Source organism: Bos mutus, chromosome 8 (assembly GCF_027580195.1).
Source record: "Bos mutus isolate GX-2022 chromosome 8, NWIPB_WYAK_1.1, whole genome shotgun sequence".
Taxonomy (NCBI): domain Eukaryota; kingdom Metazoa; phylum Chordata; class Mammalia; order Artiodactyla; family Bovidae; genus Bos; species Bos mutus.
In genome coordinates this window covers 107128638-107151329 of record NC_091624.1, presented here as the reverse complement: position 1 = coordinate 107151329, position 22692 = coordinate 107128638, and the positions used below count along the sequence as shown (strand labels likewise).

The following is a 22692-nucleotide window of genomic DNA, read 5'->3' as shown; positions in this document are numbered from 1 at the left end:
CCAACCTGCTCACCAGCCAGTGGGGAGCAGAAGCTCAGAGAGAGAGCTGGTTGACCTGAGGGGCTAGTGCCAGGTGGAAAAATTCACAGTGGTGAGCTGGTTTACCAGATGCCCCACAAAAAGCACACAACAGCAATGATGGTGGGATGAGAAAGGGTGGCTGTCTCTAGGCAGGCTTGCTGAAGGCTTAAGACACCAGGATCTCAAACTCTGCCATCATCTCTGTGGTCACTTTTACCCGGGAGAGGCAAGGGAGTTGTTCTGCACTTTGGGTTTAGAATCTGTTCTGTGGGCTTCTTGTAGCTCTTTATCCCTTCAAGTTTAAAAGCAAACTTAGTGTTTTCAGAAAATCTTTTTTTTTTTTTTTTTTTTTCCAAAATGTTTTACCATGCAGTTGTCTCTGCTAACACACACACACACACACACACACACACACACACACACACTCACACTGTACATACTCAAATTCGTGTGTCACTTTGTTAATAATCCAGGCTATACCTGCATGCATGCTAAGTCACTTCAGTCATGTCCCACTCTTTGTGACCCCGTGGACTATAGCCCGCCAGGCTCCTCTGTCCGTGGTATTCTCCAGGCAAGAATACTGGAGTGTGTCTCCACGTTCTCTTCCAGGGGATCTTCCTGACCCAGGGATTGAACCTGCCTCTCTTGTGTCTCCTGTATTGGCAGGTGGGCTCTTTATCAGTAGTGCCACCTGGGAAGCCCAAGCTATACCTACCCTTTCCCTTAAAAATGAAACTTGTATCAAGTTATTGCTGCTGCCTGAATATTCAGAGAGGGGAATGGGGTACCAGAATACACAGTGGAAACAGCCTCACAGCATTTCTTAAAGGACCTTTGAGACTCATGATTCTCGATACAAGGACACATGAATAGGATAAAAAAATAAAAGGTAAAGTCAAGCTGCTTTTGAAGATAATGAACTCAAGTCTACAATTTTCATGACCAGCCTAAATACATTCACACCTAGAATTTGAATCTGGAAACCAAATCTTCATGATGGGCATTTGACATTTTCCAAACCCTGTTTTATGTGAAAAGCTTTGGGAAGACCTTTCAGAAACCAAATAGGGTGCGTTTTAAAACATTAATACAGGGAATCAGCAGACCAGCTACCAGGAGTCATTGTAGTCGACTTAAACACACAGACATCAGACACGTGGGCATGGGCCCAAGGTGAAACAAGGCCAGACTGTAGGCATCCTTCCTCTTGAAAGCTGCTTTCTCCAGTGCCTGTGGTGTGGGCAGCGCTGAGCTATGCCTGGAAGAAAGTCTTTTCTAGGCCACGGCAGAAAAAGACAGAGATGTGTGTTCTTGACACAAGGGACCTCGAAGGCCCTCAGTGTTTACCCCACTGCCAGCCAAACATTGCATTAATATAGAAACAGCCCCTTAACAATTGGGAGAGAATTCTGTGGCTGCTGATGAAACATGCCAGGTGCTTCAGCCAGAGTAAATTAATGGACTCGTGTGTGTGTGTATGTGTGTGTCCCTGAGCTCAAGCACATGCAAAGGTCATTTTCCATGGCAATAGATACCCTAGAACAGAGTCAATGTTTTATTTCAGTTTTACATTTGAAGTCCTTTCAAAGTAAATAAAATGTATCCATGAGCCAATTAAAGGTGAATGTGATCACAAAGAATGAGATTTAGAAATAAATATATGTCTATATAAAAAATGGGTACCTCTATACAAAAAATCCAAATTAATAATAAAGTTCTAAGGCTATTGTAAAAGCTGAGGAAAAATAAATCATATATTTTTATAAATAGTTAAACTTTGACTTCCTGAGTTTAGTAAAAATTTCTTTTTATTGCTGGCATGTAACATATTCAGAGCTACTTCATGATAAATCTGACAGATATATTTTATATTTTCCATGTAGAGCATAGTTAATATTTGATGCTGGTAACTTCAGTGTATTGAAATAACTTAAGAGATTAGAATAATTCTAGTTAAACACCTGTTTTTATAATAGAATTTTAAACAAAGGAGTAGAGAGTTTATGTTCAAAGAAAGGTAATTTAAGTGGCACTTTCTACTTTTTAACCTATTTGTTTTAGATAAATTAAACATGCAAAATTAACCAGACAAAATGGTAAAAAAAAACTAAATACTAAAATAATAATTTGTGATATATTCATATTGGTCTGAATTTTAAAGCAAGTAGTGTAACTTTCTTCCTCCCTTCCTTCTATTTTTCTTTCTTTTAATGATCCAAGGCCCTTCTTACTTCTGTTATTGGCTTCAAACATTATAACATAGGGCATTGTACTCTTCAGCATTCATAGGAGAATGAATTCTTTCAACTCCTAGTTGAAGAGGACTTACAACAAACCCTTACAGAATTAATTTGGCTTTATAACAGGGACCAAGGGAATTCCTGGTCTTCCCTGGTGGCAGACAGTAAAGAATCTGCCTGCAATGCAGGAGACAGGGGTTTGATTCCTGGATTGGGAAAATCCTCCAGAGAAGGGAATGACAACCCACTCCAGTGTTCTTGCCTGAGAAATCCCATGGACAGAGGAACCTGGCAGGCTACAGTCTATGAGGTCACAAAAGAGTCGGACATGACTGAATGACTAACACTTTCACTTTCAAGGGAATGCCAAGACCTGCTTGTCATCTTTCCTCTGTATAAGTAAGTAAGTGAAGTAGCTCAGTCTGTTAACTCTTTGCGATCCCATGGACTGTAGCCTACCAGGCTCCTCTGTCCATGCAACTGTCCAGGCAAAAGTACTGGAGTGGGTTGCCATTTCCTTCTCCAGGGTATCTTCCCGACCCAGGGATCGAACCCAGGTCTCACACGTTGCAGGGAGACACTTTACCGTAGGAGTCACCAGGAAAATTATTCCTCCGTATTCCTCCAGAAACCCATTCCTCTGTATGGGTCTAGATAATTGGAACTGTAGGCGTGGAATGAGTGAGTGAAAGTCGCTCAATCATGTCCAACTCTTTAGTACCCCGTAGACTATACAGTTCATGGAATTCTCCAGGTCAGAATACTGAAGAGGGTAGCCTTTCCCTTCTCCAGGGGATCTTCCCAACCCAGGGATGGAATCCAGGTCTCCCACATTGCAGGTAGATTATTTACCAGCTGAGCCACAATGGAAGCCCAAGAATACTGGAGTGGGTTGGGTAGGGTAGGGTAGCCTATCCCTTCTCCAGCAGATCTTCCCAACCTGGGAATGGAACAGGGATATCCTGCATTGCAGGCAGTTTCTTTACCAACTGTGTTATCCTGGACCTCCATGCAAACGGAAAACAAAATATCCCTTTCTTATCTACTGGATCAGCAATCCATAACCCCTCTTATGGGCCTCTCTGAGAAACAAAATGAGGAGAAAATGGCCCCTGCTTTCCTTCTACCTGCTCTCAGGGCAAACCCCGTCCACGCTAAGCTACAGGCATGGGGAGAATGGAGAAGACCTGTTTCCAGCCGGGTCTATTCAGAGGAGAGTGGAGTTTTGGTCCTGTTGAAGGAATATTATACTCTAGAACTGACAGCTGTCCTAAGACATCACTGTTGCTTACCCTTCTCCCCAACAATGTTCTTTTTTTCCACTTTGAGTTTGTTTGTTTGTTTTTTTAATTGGAGGATAATTGCTGTACAATATTGTGTTGGTTTCTGCCATACATCACCATGAATCAGCCATAGGCATACATATGTTTCCTTCCTCTTGAACCTCCCTCCCACCTCCCACCTCCCACCTGCCACCATCCCACTTCTCTAGGTTATCACACAGCACTGGATATGAGCTCTCTGAGCCATATAGCAAATGCCCACTGGCTCTCTATTTTACATGTGGTGATGCATATCTTTCAATGCCACTCTCTCCATTCATCTCCCCCTCTCCTTCCCGCCCCCCTCTCCTTCCCCCACGGTGTCCACAAGTCTGTTCTGTATGTCTGCATCTCCACTGCTGCCTGCAAATTTGTTCATCAGTACCATCTTTTTAGATTCCAAGAATGTTATTGAGGTAACTGAAGCTTCTTAACAAAAAAAGATAGCAGGGAAAAATAAAGTTTTGAAATAGCTTGTCAGATATCTGAAAAACCTCACCATTGGAGACTGGTTTGTGCTAGAAATCAGCTGCAAACTTTTCTTCCAACACAGCCCCAAGTCCAAGATGGGCAGAGCAAACCCCGAGTCCATCGAGTCAACTAGACGTGGCGAATGGGACAAGGTGCTTCTCCTGAACTGCCTCTCCCTCACTCTTCTAGGGCAGGTATGACTGGACAGCCCCTCCACTGAGGGTGGACACAGTCATACTGCTCACAAGCTGAAGACAGCCAGCTTCTAAGTGACTGGGGTCTGCTGGCTCTCCAGACAGACCCAGAGATATAGATTTAACATATGCTAATGCTATGCTAAGTCACTTCAGTCGTGTCCGACTCTGTGCGACCCCATAGACGGCAGCCCACCAGGCTCCCCCGTCCCTGGGATTCTCCAGGCAAGAACACTGGAGTGGGCTGCCATTTCCTTCTCCAATGCATGAAAGTGAAAAGTGAAAGTGAAGTCGCTCAGTCGTGTCTGACTCTTAGTGACCCCATGGACTGCAGCCTAACAGGCTCCTCCGTCCACGGGATTTTCCAAGCAAGAGTACTGGAGTGGGGTGCCATTGCCTTCTCCGAGATTTAACATAAGAGAATCTGAAATGGAATTCTCATCCATCCTGAGGTAATCAACTTTGGGAAAATATGTGCAGTGTGCTTCAATACAGCAATGACTCTAACAAAAAAAAGTGTTAGTGTATTGCAATTAAATACATAGCAACCAAGAGTGTACTCCCTAATGGAATAGTGGGGAAATACAACTCTCAGTCCAGTAGACACATTGCTGAGTTAAGATGACTATAAACAAAATAAATTAAAAAAAAACTTTCATTGATAATGAAAAAGATTAACTTAAAATTCTTCCATTCAAAGGCAGACAGTGTGAACCTTAGTCATTTTCACAACATTTTTCTCCGTCTGTTGTTTATATACTTGAACTTATATTTTATGTACTATATTGAATTATGCAAAAATCATTTACCATTTGCCAAAAGCATAATTTTCTTTTCTGGAAAAGCCTTGTATATATTATTTAAATAGTTGGAGGGTACTCCAAAAATGCAAGAATCATAATCAGTTACAGTATTAAATTTGTTAACTATTTATGCTCTTACCTATAGAAATAGCTTCCTATTGAAATACTTGCCATAAATGTGTGTTTCCCAATTGTAGATCATTTCTTAGAGTACATATGGGAAGTCTAAGTATTCAGATCAGAGTTTATGAACATACTTAAGACCCAATATATTACAAAATATTTTCCAAAAAGTTTATATCAATATTCATTTCCCATAGCAACTTGTAACACTGCTGGAACTAAATATTATCAGTTTTTAAAAGCTGTAGTAATTAAGCAAGCAAAACAGGTTATAGAAGTTGTTTTTAAAGCATAGTTATCATATTATAAATAAACAGTTTTGACACATTTATTTGACATGTTTTATCTTCAGTGATTTGTTTGTTAAAATACTTTACTTGATTTACTATTTCTGCATTTTTCTTATCAACATGCATAAAAAATCATTATAATACTATATTATATTGATTATATTATGATTTTTGCCTTGTTGCAAGTTTTCTCCCAAGTTGATAGCATTTTTGTTTTATGATTTTTCAATGAAAATAATTAAAGTGAAATTTTTTCTTCTTTACAATTTTTCTTTCAGCCCTTGTTTTTTAAAAATATTTAATTTGAAAAATCAGGTAAACTTTTGTCTAACTTCTATTACTTTACTAACTTTAAAATATTAATTGTATTATTAATTGTATTTTTAATCAACTTTGTCTCCATCTAGAATGACATGAGATGAGAATGTTAATTGAGCTCTTTGTGCCAAAATCCTTCCACTGATTGAGGATCTGTGTTAGATCTTGCATTATGTGGGTACCACATGCATATATGGACACTGCTCCCTTCTCAAGTAACTTTTTTCCCATCTAAGTTTTTAGTCCAGCATTAGAACCAACCTGGTTTCATTAATGTGGTAGTACTCCTTGCTATAATATCTGACCTTATATATTTTCTCTAACTACTTCCCTTGTGGCTCAGATGGTAAAGAATCTGACTGCAATGCAGGAGACTTGGGTTCTCCAGTCTCCAATGCAGGGACCCAGGAGTCCCTGGGTCAGGAAGATCCCCTGGATAAGGGAATGGCAACCCACTCCAGTATTGTTGCCTGAAGTATCCTAGGAACAGAGGAGCTTGGTGGGCTATGGTCCATTGGGTTGCAAAGAGTCAGACACGACTGAGCAACACTTTCACATCTCTTTTTAAAAAATATTTTTTTTTTACTCACACCTTAACACCCATGTCTTCTGAACATAAAGTAATGTTGAATAATTTATTGAGATTGAATTAAATACATAGATCAATTTTGAGAAAAATTGATTTCCCACCCAGCTACCAAATATGTGTGTTCTTTTGTTAAGTTTTCTTTTATTTATTTCAGTGAAGTTTTGCAGTTATCTTGGTTGTATTTTATTTTCAGGTTGATTTTTTTTTCCTTATACATGGATATTGTTCTGTGGAGTATGTGTGTGTGAATGTGTAATGTGTGTGTCTGTTTGTGTATGCGTGCATGAATGGATGAATGGGCATGTGTACACACATTTTATCTAATATTATTCATCCTAATCCCCTTTTCTGGTTTATTCTTCAAGGTTGTTTTATATAATTTACCAACAGCAAGAGCTTTACTTCTTTTCCCATAATTAGTGCTATCTCACTGTCATCCTGTTTATTTGAAATTACTTATTATTTCTTGGATCAAGTAGTTGCATTACTATTGTTTAATGATTCCATGGAAATCTCATATCTCTCCCTCCTTTCAGATTTCTTTCAAGTTTTTAAGTTTGGAAAAGAGGACATTTAGAAGATGGTGTTGAACATTTGTTTCTGGTTCTTTGTCCTTTCTAATCCTCGATTTTCATGTCTCAGCCACCAGACTGAACAATCTTTTATTGAAATATGTACAAACTTCGGCTACAGCAGAATCCTCCTAGAGGAGGTGCATCTTTCTTGCAATTAAGAGAGGATCTAGAATCTGAGTCTTGAAAAGAGCTGTCTCCATCTAGGAAAATGTAAGGTGAACAGATTTCTGGGTTGCCATGAAGGGAGACCAGTTGTCCATGGAGACAGGATCCTGTGCCATGAGGGGACAGTGCTCCAGCTTACTTAGTGTGGGAAGCTGGCTGTCCCCCTGGTTCAAGATGAAGAGGAGGGGCAGTTGTGGAGGAAACCCACCTCTTCTGCTGGCTTCCAGAAACAGAGACCATTTGGGACATGCCCTGTAGAGGGCCCCTAATTTCCCACTCCAGTGACAGAGGGTCACCGAGGAAAACGCCAGCTTCCTCTCAGCCAGTGACGGTCATCTACTCATAGTGCTTGACCTCACAAGGTAACCCGGATGGGTGGAAGGGATATTACACTCGCTGACACAGAGAAAGATAACTGTCTCTTTAGAAGGGTCTTATGGCTTTAAGGGGGTGCATAGTGGCTCAGTGGTTAATAATCTGCATGCAGTGCAGGAGACACAGGAAAGGTGGGTTTGATCCCTGGGTGGGGAGATCCCCCAGAGAAGGAAATGGCAATGAAGCCACTTCAGTATTCTTGCCTGAAGAATCCCATGGATGGAGGAGCCTGGTAGGCTACAGTCCATAGGGTCACAAAGAGTCAGACATGACTGACTGACTGAGGGCACAGTAGCACACAGACATGTGACTTAGAAGAACTAGGTTTTGAATCACTTGAACACTTGGAATATGGACACACAAATGAGAGCAGAACTAGAACAAAACTGAACAATTTAAAGTGTAAATGAGGAGTTTTAAAGAGATTTAAAACAGCCAAAATGATTTCCAGAAATTGAAAAAAAAAAGTCATGATCCTAAATTTTTGAAAAATAAAATATGACTGTGTTACAAATGACATGTTTCAGACTACATTTAGGTTGTGTATGTGGTATGATTTTTACTCCTACTGTGACGCTTATTTGACACCTAGGCAAAAGGCAGACCACCAGGAAGTAGTCTGAGTGGCCTTAACTGCCACTGACATGGTCTATGTTCTGGTCATTCTGTTATGTGATCTCCCCAGGGTGGAAAAGCAGACGAGAGCATGTCTGATGGAAATAGGGAGGGGGCTAGGCACCCAGGAGTCCTGGAGGAAGGAGAATACTCCTAACAGGACAGGTGAGAGAACTTGGGAACTGTTTGGTCTTGGAAAAAGTTGCTGGGTATAGAGCTGTGCTGTTGAATTTGTAAAATCTCAGTTCCAAATAAAATAAATGTATGTTTTTTTCTAAGGAGATTGAGGTAATTCTCCAGAAAAAAAAAAAAAATAGGTGTTTCTTTGTGCTCAAAGAAGACCATACAAACCTGAATTAGTAAAACATGGATGAGCCTCAAGGAATGAAGATGATTAAACACTTAAGACAGAAACTAGTCTATAAATGCAAAATACATTTCATTATTCCTGTGCAGATAAATACATATATAGATATATGTATTTGTTGTTAAGTCACTAAGTGGTGTCCGACTCTTTGTGACTCCATGGACTGTAGCACACCAGGCTTCCTTGTCCTTCACTATCTCCCAGAGTTTGCTCAAACTCAAGTCCATTGAGTTGGTGATGCCATCCAACCATCTCATCCTTTGTCTTCCCTTCTTCTTATATATAAATATTAATTCATAAACGCATATTTGTGAATGAAATATGCTAAGAACATGTGTATGCATTATCTTATACTTCTTTTTTCCCTATTATTATTTATTCCCTATTATAACTTAAAAAAATTCAAGCATGTTTCACCTTTGATTTGTCCTTCTCCAGGCTACTCTATATTATTTGAATTTTATTATTATTTTTATCATTTTATTATTTGAATGTTATTTGAACATTCATGAAGACTTTGAGAATTACATTTCTCTAGTACTCTTGCCTTGAAAATTCCATGGACGGAGGAGCCTGGTGGGCTACAGTCCATGGGGTCACTAAGAGTCGACACGACTGAGCGACTTCACTTTCACTTTTCACTTTCATGCATTGGAGAAGGAAATGGCAACCCACTCCAGTGTTCTTGCCTGGAGAATCCCAGGGACGGGGGAGCCTGGTGGGCTGCCGTCTATGGGGTCGCACAGAGTCGGACACAACTGAAGCAACTTAGCAGCAGCAGCAGCGGCAGAGAGACAAAAGATTTTTAAAAGAAATACATGAAAGTTATGTATTTTGGAATCAGAAGGCTGGTATGTTTTGAGGATAGACATAGAAACAGATTTAAATAGAGCATCAATAGAGTTTCTTGTGTATGTCAGGGCCTCCAAATGCACAGTCCACGATTTGAGTTGGGCATTGAGACCTCACCCTTCACACTGCTCATTGTCCTGTTTTGTTGAATTGCACGTAGAAATGACATTTAGTCTGCAGAATTCTCGGATGAGTTACTGATACATACAAGAGAGCAGACTTATTTACAACGCTTTTCAAGGTCTTCAGGTTAATTTTTGCAGAACTTGTTCTATTATGTGAATAAAAACTAGTACTGTGAAACTTGGGATCTGAGGAGAAAGACAGATGCTAAGTGCTATGCATCTTCTTCACTAGAAGCATTTGGTATGAATTCTGGGGGGGGAAGTAATGACTCTACTCTATTAGCCATGAGGGGCACACACTGTATACAAATATGCTGGAAACAGTGATCCACTGAAACCCAGAACTGTTTGAAATCAGTTATTTACTCACAAATTCATACAAGTAGGAAAAAAAGAAAACCTTCATTTCTTTGAGAAATGATTTGTAATATTAATACTATTAATAATGTCAATGCTTCCCAAAATAGAAATTATCAGACCATGTTCTGCTGTCTGCTTTATCTTTCTTTTCCCTTTTAGTCTAAGCAGATTTAAACATTTTATTTTTTAAACATCAGGCAGGGGAAACACTGGTTCAGGGGAGGCCCTGGGTCCCATGGTGAGACCCACTGGCCTTGAATCTGCATGGGAGGTGAGCTACAAGCATCCTTCCTGTTTAAAGATGAGGCTTAGTCCTGTCCATTCCCTCAATGTCCTCTATTTGTCAAATAAAAGAGAATCATTTGTTTTGATCATGCAATCTGTAGAAGGCTGCTTGGCAGGCTGCAAATCTTGATAGAAGGTGAACATATCTTCACAGAAAGTCCAAAAGTGTGTTTTTATTAGATATTTAATTTTTAATTAAGTTAGAATTTCACTTTCCTCTTACTACCCTGGGTCAATTGTGGAGGTTTTCTTTTGTTTAAATGTTGCATAAAAGGCTAAACTCTCTAACAAACCTATGCTATGGTTTATTTTGTTTTAAGACTCTTTATTTTTTTTTTCAATTTTAATTTAAAAAAATTATACATGTGTTCCCCATCCTGAACCCTCCTCCCTCCTCCCTCCCCATACCATCCCTCTGGGTCGTCCCAGTGCACCAGCCCCAAGCATCCAGCATCGTGCATTGAACCTGGACTGGCATCTCATTTCATACATGACATTTTAAATCAATTTATTTATTTTAATTGGAGGCTAATTACTTTACAATATTGTGGGGTTTTTTGCCATACATCAACATTAATCAGCCATAGGTGCCCATGTGTTCCCCCATCCTGAACAGTAAGGAGCACTTCGTGAATTTGCATGCCATCCTTGTGCAAGGGCCAGACTAATCTTCTCTGTATCATTCCAATTTTAGTATCAGTTCAATTTAGTTCAGTCACTCAGTAGTGTCCGACTCTTTGTGACCCCATGAACCTCAGTACTTCAGGCCTCCCTATCCATCACCAACTCCTGGAGTCCACCCAAACCCATGTCCATAGAGTCAGTGATGCCATCCAACCATCTCATCCTCTGTCGTCCCCTTCTCCTCCTGCCCTCAATCTTTCCCAGCATCAGGGTCTTTTCCAATGAGTCAGCTCTTCACATCAGATTGCCAAAGTATTGGAGTTTCAGCTTCAAAATCAGTTCTTCCAATGAAAACCCAGGACTGATCTCCTTTAGGATGGACTGGTTGGATCTCTTTGTGATCCAAGGGACTCTCAAGAGTCTTCTCAAACACCACAGTTCCAAAACATCAATACTTCAGCGCTCAGCTTTCTTTACAGTTCAACTCTCACATCCATATATGACCACTGGAAAAACCATTGCCTTGACTAGACAGACCTTTGTTGGCAAAGTAATGTCTCTGCTTTTTAATATGCTGTCTAGGTTGGTTATAATTTTCCTCCCAAGGAGTAAGCGTCTTTTAATTTTATGGCTGCAATCATGATCTGCAGTGATTTTGGAGCCCAGAAAAATAAAGTCTGACACTGTTTCCACTGTTTCCCCATCTATTTCCCGTGAAGTGATGGGACTGGATGCCACGATCTTAGTTTTCTGAATGTTGAGCTAAAGCAAAATTTTTCACTCTCCTCTTTCACTTTCATCAAGAGGCTCTTTAGTTCCTCCTCACTTTCTGCCATAAGGGTGGTGTCATCTGCTTATCTGAGGTTATTGATATTTCACCCAGCAATCTTGATTCCAGCTTGTATTTCCTCCAGCCCAGTGTTTCTCATGATGTACTCTGCATATAAGTTAAATAAGCAGGGTGACAATATACAGCCTTGACATACTCATTTTCGTGTTGAAACCAGGCTGTTGTTCCATGTTCAGTTCTAACTGTTGCTTCCTGACCTGCATATAGGTTTCTCAGGAGGTAGGTTGGGTGGTCTGGTATTCTCATTTTTACAGTTTATTGTGATCCATACAGTTAAAGGCTTTGGCATAGTCAATAAAGCAGAAATAGATGCTTTTCTGGAACTCTCTTGCTTTTTCCAGGATCCAGGGGATGTTGGCAATTTGACCTCTGATTCCTCTGCCTTTTCTAAAACCAGCTTGAACATCTGGAGGCTCATGGTTCACGTATTGCTGAAGCCTGACTTGGAGAATTTTGAGCATTACTTTACTAGTGTGTGAGATGAGTGAGTGCAATTGTGCGGTAGTTTGAGCATTCTTTGGCATTGCCTTTCTTTGGGATTGGAATTTTAGTATTAGCCAAAGGGAGCACCTAACGTTTTTTGATGGGGACAATTTTTAAAATCTTTATTGAACTTGTGTTCTGGTCTTTTGGCCATGACGCACGTATGATATTAGTTCCATGATTAAGCATTGAACCTGGACCCCCTGAACTGGAAGATGAAGTCTCGACCATTGGACCCCCAGGAAAGGCCCAATGCTATGGTTTTACATTAGATTTCTTTAGGAGATAACACCTCGAAATCACTAAACACCGAAATTTGCAGATTTCCTGATTGCAACCTAATTTACCTTGAACAGGCTTAATTGTAAATAATAATCATAATATGAATAAAAGGCACCATTTCTTCAGAACCTACCACATGCCAAGCCTGTTATGGAATATTCATCAATTTCTGAAGTTAATATTTTTATCCCAATTTTATAGGTGAAAAAGAAGAAATTTAACAATTTACTTAATATCACATACTTATAAATGGCCCAAACATGAATCAGACTCTGATCTGTCTCTCCATAAACCTATCCTCTATTTTATTACAAAATTCGGATTCACCAACTGTTGCCAAAATTTGGCCTCTGTACACCCATGCTGATTTAAATCTGGGAGACAGAGTTTTGGGTGAAGTAGAACAAAATAGCTTTATTACTTTGCCAGGCCAAGGGGGCCACAGCAGGCTAACCACCCAGGAAGGGGTAGTGAGGAGCCTTGTGATGTTCAAGGAGCAGGGCGTCATCAGCTCGTAGACCTTCTGATTGCCTGGTGGTGAGGTAATTAGGAGGCAGTATCGTCAACCTTCTAGTTCTAACTAGCCTGGGGTCTTCATGCTTATGGGCATCAGACATTTAACTTCTTCCCCCTGGTGGGGGTTTCAGTATCTGCAAAACAGCTCAAAGCACATGCTCAGAATATTATCTGTAGTCCTTGAAAGTGAAACTGTTAGTCGCTCAGTCTTATCCAACTCTTTGTAACTCCATTGACTGTAGCCTGCCCGGCTCCTCTGTCCATGGGACTCTCCAGGCAAGAATACTGCAGTGGGTTGCCATGCCCTCCTCCAGGGGATCTATTTGACCTATGGATAGAACCCCAGTCTCCTGCACTGCAGGCAGATGTTTTACCATCTGAGCCACTGGGGAAGCCCCAGTAGTCTTTGAGGAAGAACTAAAGGTTGCTTTTTTTTTCCTCCCAGCTTGTGGGATCTTAGTCCTCAGACCATGTATTGGGTCTCCAGCATTAAAAGCATCAAGTCTTAACTGCTGGACCACCAAGGGAATTCCTGAACTAAAGTTTCTTAACTTTGTTTACTGGTTAAAGTATTATTATTTTGTCTTGTTTGTTAGTTTTTTTTTTTTTTTTTTTTTTTTACGTTTCTCTGCATTTTCTTACTTCTCTGATTTAATTTATTCTTTGACTAAAGTTTTTCTAAAGACAGAAGGCAGGCCGTGGATAAGGGAGGGGTCTGTCCTGGGAAGGGCCTCCCAGGTGGTGCTGATGTCAAAGAATCCACCTGCCAATGCAGGAGATTCAAGGGACAGGTTTGATCCCTGGGTCAGGAAGATCCGGTGAAGGAGGAAATGGTAACCCACTCCAGTATTGTTGCCTGGAGAATCCCATGGACAGAGGAGCCTGGCAGGCTACAGTCCCTGGGATCACAAGGAGTCCCACACGACTGAAGCAACTTAGCATGAACACATGAACTATTCTGGGAAAGTCTTATAGGGTCCTGCCTGGTTTAGAGAATAAAGGTTCTTTTGTTAAAAATAGGTTAAATTTTAGTCATATTTTTATTTTTATATGGCTGTCATTTCTGATAGCACTATCTCCTCCCTGTCATGCCTCTAGACTCACACACTTATTTCCTCCCTTGGTAGAAAGTCTTGTCTCTGAAAAGAAAAGAAATATCATGAAAGAAGTCTGGCCATGAATCAAAGGCTATCAACACATTTTCAAAGCAATAAATAACCTATTGTGTCTACATAAAGTCAGGATTCAAAAATACACTTCAACAAAGCATTTGTTGTTATTCAGTCACTCATTTATGTCCAGCTCTTTGTGACCCCATGGACTGTAGCATGCCAGGCTTCCCTGTCCTTCACCATCCCCCGGAGCTTGCTCAAACTCATGTGCGTTGGGTCAGTGATGCCATTCAACCATCTCATCCTCCGTCACCCTCTTCTCCTCCTGCCTTCAATCCTTCCCAGCATCAGAGTCTTTTCCAATGAGTCAGCTCTTCGTATCAGGTGGCCAAGTATTGGAGCTTCAGTTTCAGCATCAGTCCTTCCAATAAATATTTATGGTTGATTTCCTTTAGGATTTACTGCCTTGAGACTCTTAAGAGTCTTCTCCAGCACCGCAATTCAAAAGCATCAGTTCTTTGGTGCTCAGCCTTCTTTATGGTCCACGTCACTCATTTTAATAGCGTGGTTCTAGTAGAGGGCCACATTTTTCCTATGACTGAAATCACTTGGCTCTGTGTTCTAGATCTCGGGAGGAGGTTGGTGATGTGAAGAGAGAGTCCAAAAAGTACAAACCTGGGCTGGGTTGCTTAGTTTCCCGACAACTCCCACCAGCACAGAGCCCTGGAGAACCCTGCCCGGCCCACAATCACAGCTCATCACTTCATCTCCTTTCTGCTGCCTTTGCTACCAGGGAGAAGTAATGTGAAATTTAATAAGTTGAATAAAAGTTATTTCCGCCCCCCTTCCCATTTGTGTGGGTTCTGGTAGGGTGCTCTGTAAAGTGCATTCGATTACTAGGAACGATGTGGAACCAAATTACTGCCTAACAGTTATTGGCACCAGAGTAAGTTAAGTCGTTCCTCACCAGCCAGAATTTCATCTGCTTCCCACTGCTCTGAAGACCTTTTATCTGTCTTAGTGCCAGCTTTGTGAGGGGCGGACCAGACCGCTGAGTGCTTGTGGGTTATAACAGGACAAACACCTCCTAAATGAGTTTTCCAATTTTCTTGGGTGTGGTGGTTGGAGGGGGCATGGAGGAAGGAGCAGCCTCTGAATATAATTTGTTAATTTACTTTAATATAGTATGGGCTTCCAAGGTGGCGCTCAGGTGGTGTGAGTGGTAAAGAATCCGCCTGCCAATGTAGGAGCTGTGGGAGACAAATGTTCAATCCCTGGGTCAGGAAGATCCCCTGGAGGAGGAAACTGGCAACCCACTCCAGTATTGTTGCCTGGAGAATCACATGGACAGAGGAGCCTGGAGGGCTACAGTCCATGGGGTCAAAGAGTCAGACACATGTCCATCAACCTCCTGAAATTAAAGGAAACCATAAATGATTTTTTTTTTCCTAACTGAACAATGTCCCAATTTAAAGTGAAACATTGTAGATTTTTTCTCCCTAAAACTGAGTTGCTTCCAGCTTTTTCTTATATGCTGCACATTTTCTTTTCTGTTTAGTTGGTTTTGTTTTTTAAATGTGTATGCTTCTGAAGAAAGCACGTTGAAAACCTCTGCATTGCAATTAAACAAGACTCTTGTTTCTTTGTCATTATAGATGTCGTTGATTGACCCAGAATGACTATTTAAAGCCCTATGTTAGCGTGTTCTTTTCAGGGCCATTGCCCCTCTGTGTTCCCGCAGGGGTGAACAAGTGTATTTTTGTTAGCCTTGCTTAGAGATCGGTTTTCCTGTACTTTATATCATTTTTATTGTCTTTATTTGGACTGTCTTCGATATCACAAAACATTTTTGAGTATGTGGCTGAGACTTGCATGCAGTAATACTTCTCTGAAAAAATAAGCTCTGTTCTTTAATGTCTATGGGTCCCTGTTCGCCTTTTGCCTGAAGTGTTACATTGTATATCCACATGCAATGAGCAGTACAACTTCCAAATTCTTTTCCTACTTTACTAGTTCATTTTCTCTACCCAGTAATTTGCATCAAGTTGCATCCTTTCCAAAAGAACACACTCCCTTTTTGAAACACATGTTCCTGATTTAAACCTATTCCAGGATCTCTGGTAATATCACAGGCTAAACATTAACTGTCAATCCAAATACTAGCCATACTAAATTTTGTAGGCATTGCAGTCAAATCATTCAAGAACATCTTATGCAAACTGCATTGCCCTCCATCGGATTTTTTTCTTCCCCTTGCTTGTTTGAAGAGAGAGATAACCATGTCAACATTATGATTTTGGGCTGTTGGTGACTTGTGCCTTCATGTCTGAACCAGCTTTGACCTAAACCATTATAGTTAATGACTGATTAAGAAAAGCTTGAGGTCAGATATTTGAAAACTTTGAGACATATTGGTTTTCTAATGTGTATTTTAGGTCATAGCAGTGGAAATAATTTCAATGGTCTGTATATTAACCTTCCTTGCTTTATACTTTTGGGGCATGAAAAATGGGTGTTGTTACTGTTTAATATGTTTTTAATGTCCAAGAGCATTTCTCTCCACTAGAATGTGTCAGATGGTTCAAAGTGGAGAGAGACAATTGTTAGCAAAGTGATGTCTCTGCTTATCTCTCTCCAAATCTCCCTAAACATTTCCATCAAAAAACATATTAATTTGCAAGTTTAAACTTTCCATATGACAGTAATATCAATCCATATTGAAAAGTAGAGCATAGAAAGCTTTCCTGTCAAATTTGGCTGACATACCACAGGATAAATGGCAATCTGTGATCTGGAATGAAGATTGCAATAACTTGTAAAATTTAAAAAGACACACTGCTTCTCTTTTCAGAAATTTCTCCATTTGAGCTCCAGCTAAAAGTAATTTCCATTTTTAACGTTTATTTTCATAAACCAAAGACTTTTTTCCTGGACACATTTCTCAAAAGTATTTCAAAAATAAATACTAATAATATCAAAATCTATAAAAATTATTCAACTGAGAATATACTGTTACCCTACATCTTGGGGAAATTTACTACTTTTTAAAAAGTATGTAGCTCCTAAGCATGGTATGGAGCTATTTTTGTGGAAGCAATCTTGCCTTTCTCGTATCAGAGGAATAATAAGACAAGAATAAGTGACAACATTATTTTTGTCTTTTTGTTACACAGTGCAGACTGTATTATATGTTAACATAATATAGTATTTTGCAGTGTGTGATGAATTTCATTTGTGTTAATAGTATATTTGGGCTATGTGTGAGTGCATGTGTATGCATGTGTGTATGTAAGGCCTGTGCATGTGGCTACATGCATGTGTATCATTTTTATAAATATTAATGTTCTAGCCATACACATTCGGAGAAGGCAATGGCACCCCACTCCAGTACTCCTGCCTGGAAAATCCCATGGACGGAGAAGCCTGGAAGGCTGCAGTCCATAGGGTCGCTGAGGGTCAGACACGACTGAGCGATTTCACTTTCACTTTTCACATTCATGCATTGGAGAAGGAAATGGCAACCCACTCCAGTGTTCTTGCCTGGAGAGTCCCAGGGACAGGGGAGCCTGGTGGGCTGCCGTCTGTGGGGTCGCACAGAGTTGGACACGACTGAAGCGACTTAGCAGCAGTAGCAGCAGCCATACACATTGCTTGCAAAAAGTTCTTTCTGCCATAAGTTTGGTATTTTAGACTCTTAATTGGTTACAGTACCTCGAGTAGTAGTAAATATAACAGTTGTGGTGCTGTCACATTGTATGACAGTCACTGTAGTGGGGTAGTCACAATGTATTCAGTGCTTATGCTGTGTGTAATAATATGCCAGGCCCTTTACAGAAAGGAAAAGCTACCACTTTTTTATTGAGTTTTTTTCTCAGATATATAGGATTATAGCTTTTATACGCCTTTTTATATTCTGAAATTATAATGAAAGATACTTTCTAACAGTAGTATTTTTAGAATGGCAGCTATAAATTTAACTTCTGGACACATGTATATACTGTGCACTGAGAACAAGTTACATATACACACATATGCAGCAACTGGGGAGTTGGGTGCCGTGCTCAAGGGGAACCCGAGGGTGCCCCCTGGTGGAGGGAGATGCCCGTGTCCTTGAGGACACGCACTGGGCAGGGTAGGGCTCCAGGGGTCCAGTCTTGTGAGTCATCCAGCTCAGTCTTCGTGGCCCCACAGATAACTTTTCTAAAGACACAAATCATAAACTTTGGTTTGGGGTGTTTATCCTGTAACTGCTGAATCCCAGGACGGACAGTGTATGTATTGAACCACATGAAACTGCTCACATTTGACCCGTTTCTGATACCCACAAACAGCAGTGTCACGTGGTCCAACCAGACACATGGTTCAGGCCAGCTGTGACCCCTGTCTTCACTACTTAAGGCCTGTTGGCCAAACGAATACTTATAACGATCAGATATGTTAATGTAATGTGTAGACATATAAGGAACTAGAGATAATCTTCCGCCGTGTTTTGAGAGATTTGATCTATTACAGGAAGGGGAAGAGCAGGCTGGGGGATGAAGGTGTATAGCACTTAGGCTTTTCTGTAAATAGTTTAAAACCCCAAATATGCACTGGTGGTCAGACTGGAGAAGATCCCTGACCAGGAGGTTGTCAGGTGCTGCTGGCTGAAGGAGAGATGCTCAAGCATGCGGTGAGGAGCTGGGCCCATCATGCCGCATAGATGGCCCAAGGGTGCACAGGTGGGGCATTCAGGGCCAGGCCAGTGACATGCCTTTTAAGTTTCATTTCCACCACAAGGACCCCTGCACATTATATGTAGGACCCCCTCGCCCACATGGGCTGTTCCGGTGGAGGGTCCCTTCCCTGGGGGACCTCTTTCCCTGCCCCACTGCGAAGACACCCACCTTGTTCAGTCTGTACACCTGAGAGGTCATCACCTCTCCTGTGCAAAAGCCAAGTTCAAGAAAGACCACCTCAGCCTATGCATGGAGAGGTGAAATAGAGAAAACGTTTCCTGGGAGTTGCCTTGATGCTGAGACTGAATGGCTATTGGCTCCCAGCCTCGTGCAGCTTAAAGTCACACTAGACTGCAAAGGGGGCCACGCCCAGGACCCTCCACCAGGCATCAAACTGACTGTTTTGGTTCATTCCCAAGCATTTAGGCTTTGCTACTGTACCGATACCTCAGATTCAAACCTCTAGTTCTGAGAAAGGCAAGTCAGCATTCCTGAAAACTCCTGACTGGCATATATGCAACTCTGGCTCCAGTCTTCCATGAAAAGATGCTGCTGCCGACCAAACAATGCTGACAACAACCGGCAGCGCCCTCCCCTCAGGCCAGCCATGCTCCTGGGCTGCCTGAGGCACCGGCTCTATCAGTATTTCGCGTGGGACAACCGATCTCTCTCCCCTTTGTTTGATCCAGGTAGGAGCCTGGGGATACAGGACTTTCTGTCTTTTGGGTTTGCATCAGAGTGGGGTTGAGAGAAGTGAGCAGGAAACTTCTGTAAGAAGTTTTCTCTGACCACTTGTGAAGGAGCCTCACCGGACGGCTATTTGCCCGGAATGATGCAGAAGGCCATGGTGCTCAGGATCTGTCACTTGCCCTAGAAGTGTTACGTGAAGTCATGGAATTCCAGGTTTTGTTGTGACAGTATTAACCTGACAGGCTTAAGGTGTCCTCCTCCACTAAGCCCTCAGATGACCTGGTCCAGAAGCCCCACTGGGTCAGGGCTGTGCGGGGACAGGTCTGTGGCTGGCGGGCCTGGTTACCTGGATCTCAGTGTGATCCTGTTCGCCCCCCTGCCACCCTCCCGTCTGCACTCAGTGCTTGAATTACTCGCCTTGTCCCAACTCTGGCCAAAGAGCTTCCCTCCAGCGACAGAGGGCTGGAGGCAGGGAAGGTCTGCTGGGTGGGAGGCATGGCTTCCACAGCCCCACTCGCCCCCACTGACACGTGGTGTTTAAGTGGACAACCCTGGGCCCAGACGGGCAGGTGTCCTCAGGATCACAGCATCCTTGAGCAGTTTAATGTGGTACCAAACGAAGTCCAGATAGGAGCTATTTATAGATGAAGCAGCATTTAATGCTGCATATAAAGTAATGCATATTTTTCAAGCTAAAATGCATATATCTACATAGATGTGCTTTGCTGAGAAGTTAGGTCTGTTGTAGACCAGAAACCACACATTGTGATTTCTCGTTTTATTTTTTCTTAGAAAACATTTCTATTTACGGTAAATAGTTAATATGTAAATAATGTACATATATGTTGACTTCTGGAGTGTTGGTTACAATGTATATACTCCTACAATGTGCATGAAGAAATATCCTTTATTGATAATTTTGTTGTAAAGTGAATGGTAAGCCTGGAGAGTGTATGGCTGTCAAATGACAAATACTGTGTTCATTATATAAAAACACATTGTTTAAAAAAAAAAAAAAAACTCTCTTATACCATCATGCAGGTATTCTTCCCCCTAAATGTATGCAGAGAACCACAGGTGGCCAGGGTAGTATGGGTAACCCTTCTATTAAGGATCCTACAACATTGCTTTTGCTTGAACCCAGTTTCTCCTGAATTCATGCTCAATCTCTTCCCACTACATAGCCTGTGATAGCAATAGAAAAGGAAAAAGCAATCTGATCACCTTTGAGATCTTTGCCTTAGGTGAAGAAGTCATTTGTAGACTTTAAGAATCACCGTTATAAAACACTTTTACTTATGGAAATGTTAAGAAGATGAATGTTTTTGATTTTCAACTATTCCAATGACTTGCTTCACTTCAGTGTAAGATAAACCCCAAAGCAGCTAGCTTGCTGTTTCTTTGCTTTTGGGACTGTAGACCACATCTTTATTTAATATTGTGACTGGGTCTGATCTAGACTTTTTTTTTTTTTTTAAGAAATTGCTACTATGGGGGAGCTTCTGCTCAGCTCCAGGGCTGTTTGGAGCTGTTCTGAATTTTAGTGATAAGTGAGTGGATCCCTTTGTTCCCTCTGTGGATTGGCAGAGCCTGAGTTCTCTGGAATCATCCGTGGTTGACCTCATCCGCTGCCCAGAGAGGCTGCATTGACCATGTCAACAAAACATGGCCCCTGGGCCCTGCCCACCGCCCAGTGACCCTTCTGCACATTGCTGCTTGGTTTCTTTACAAATGACTCACTGCTTTTTCTTTCTTGTAAACGCTTGTATGGTCTCCTAAGTACTAACGCATCCTTCCACATGGCATTGCATTCTCAGCTAATGAGCTGCCTCATACTTCACAAAGAAAAGAGAATTGGATGAAAATTCCTTGGCCTTCTTTCTACCAGATCTACCCAGGCAAATTAGCATGTGCCTGTATCCCTGCGTTTCTCCTTATTACAGGGATGAAACGTCCCAGATTTTTTTTTCTTTTCCATTATGATTTACCTTTAGTAATAGTGAAGTCGCCCAGTCGTGTCCTACTCTTCACGACCCCATGGGCTGTAGCCTACCAGGCTCCGTCCAAGGGATTTTCCAGGCAAGAGACTGGAGTGGGTTGCCATTTCCTTCTCCAGGGGATCTTCCCAACCCAGGGATTGAACCCAGGTCTCCTGCATTGCAGGCAGACATTTTTACCATCTGAGCCACCAGGGAAGTCGCATGATTTACCTTTAAATTTGTTTTAATTTTTTATTGGAGTGAAATTGCTTTATAATATTGTTTTTCTACCATGTGTAACAATGTGAATCAGTCATATGTATACATATATTCCCTCTCTCTTGAGCCTCTTTCCCATGAAACCCCAAACCTACCCCTCTAGGTCACCACAGAGCACTGAGCTGAGCTCCCTGTGCTATACAGCAGCTTTCCACTAGTTATCTGTTTAACACATGGTAGTAGATAATCTCTCCTCTGGACCATGATCCTTAACCCATTTTGTATTCTGAAGGACCTTCCTCTTTTAATTAGTTCCCTTCTCCCCCACTTCATCAATCAGAGACTACATCTTGGACATGCCCATCTCTAGGATCTCCTACTTTAAAAGGCAGAATAAAACAAGCATTCGGGGCCAGCAGACACACGTTCTACCTTCAAGACTCCTTCCTTGTGTCACCTTCTTCATCAGACTTCCCCATGTAGAGGTGCCTCAGACTCTCCATGACCCACTTCTCTCATCTCTTCTCCTTCCTTTAGTTTACTTCTTCCTGCTCCCTTCCTCTCTCTGTTAACTCATCTAAGTGATTCTTTTTTATTTTGTGTCTGCAAATTCCTTCTGTTTAGGATGACTGCCCAGTTTGCATGTGTAGCTCAGATCTCTCAGCAGAGCTCCAGACACGTGTATCCAATGGTTTCCTTGACCACATCTGCACTTGCGTGTGTCATTCGGGTTAAAACTTAACCCAATGCCTAAATTTAAAGTGTCTAAAGCTAATGTCTTGATGTTCACCCTATTCCTACCTTGTCCCTACCAAAGGTGTTCACTCCAGAAACACAGGAATCATGTTTAATGTCCATCTTTTACAGATTTTTTACAGATTTTACATATTTGTGTCACCCACTCCAGCTCTATCATTCAGCCTTCTCTCATAGTTTCTTTTTTAGCTGAGGTATATATAGTTGGTTTAGAATGTTGCATTAATTTCTGCTGAACAGCAAGCTGCTTCAGTTACACACACACACATTCTCTTTTTATATTGTTTTCCATTATGGTCTATTGCAGGATAGTGGATGTAGTTATCTGTGCTATATAGTAGTACCTTGTTGTTTATCCATTCTATGTATA

At 41.4% G+C, this 22692-nt stretch overlaps 1 protein-coding gene and 1 non-coding gene across 2 annotated transcripts in view; one reads left to right on the top strand and one right to left on the bottom strand.

Annotated features, from left to right (window-relative positions):
• The window catches only part of GALNTL6 (polypeptide N-acetylgalactosaminyltransferase like 6), a 1507590-nt gene that overhangs the window by 282975 nt on the left and 1201923 nt on the right, over nt 1-22692 (top strand). The window lies entirely within an intron of this gene.
• On the bottom strand, nt 10705-10808 carry LOC138989007 (U6 spliceosomal RNA). The gene has a single exon (XR_011465258.1). It is a non-coding gene; the product is annotated as a U6 spliceosomal RNA (small nuclear RNA).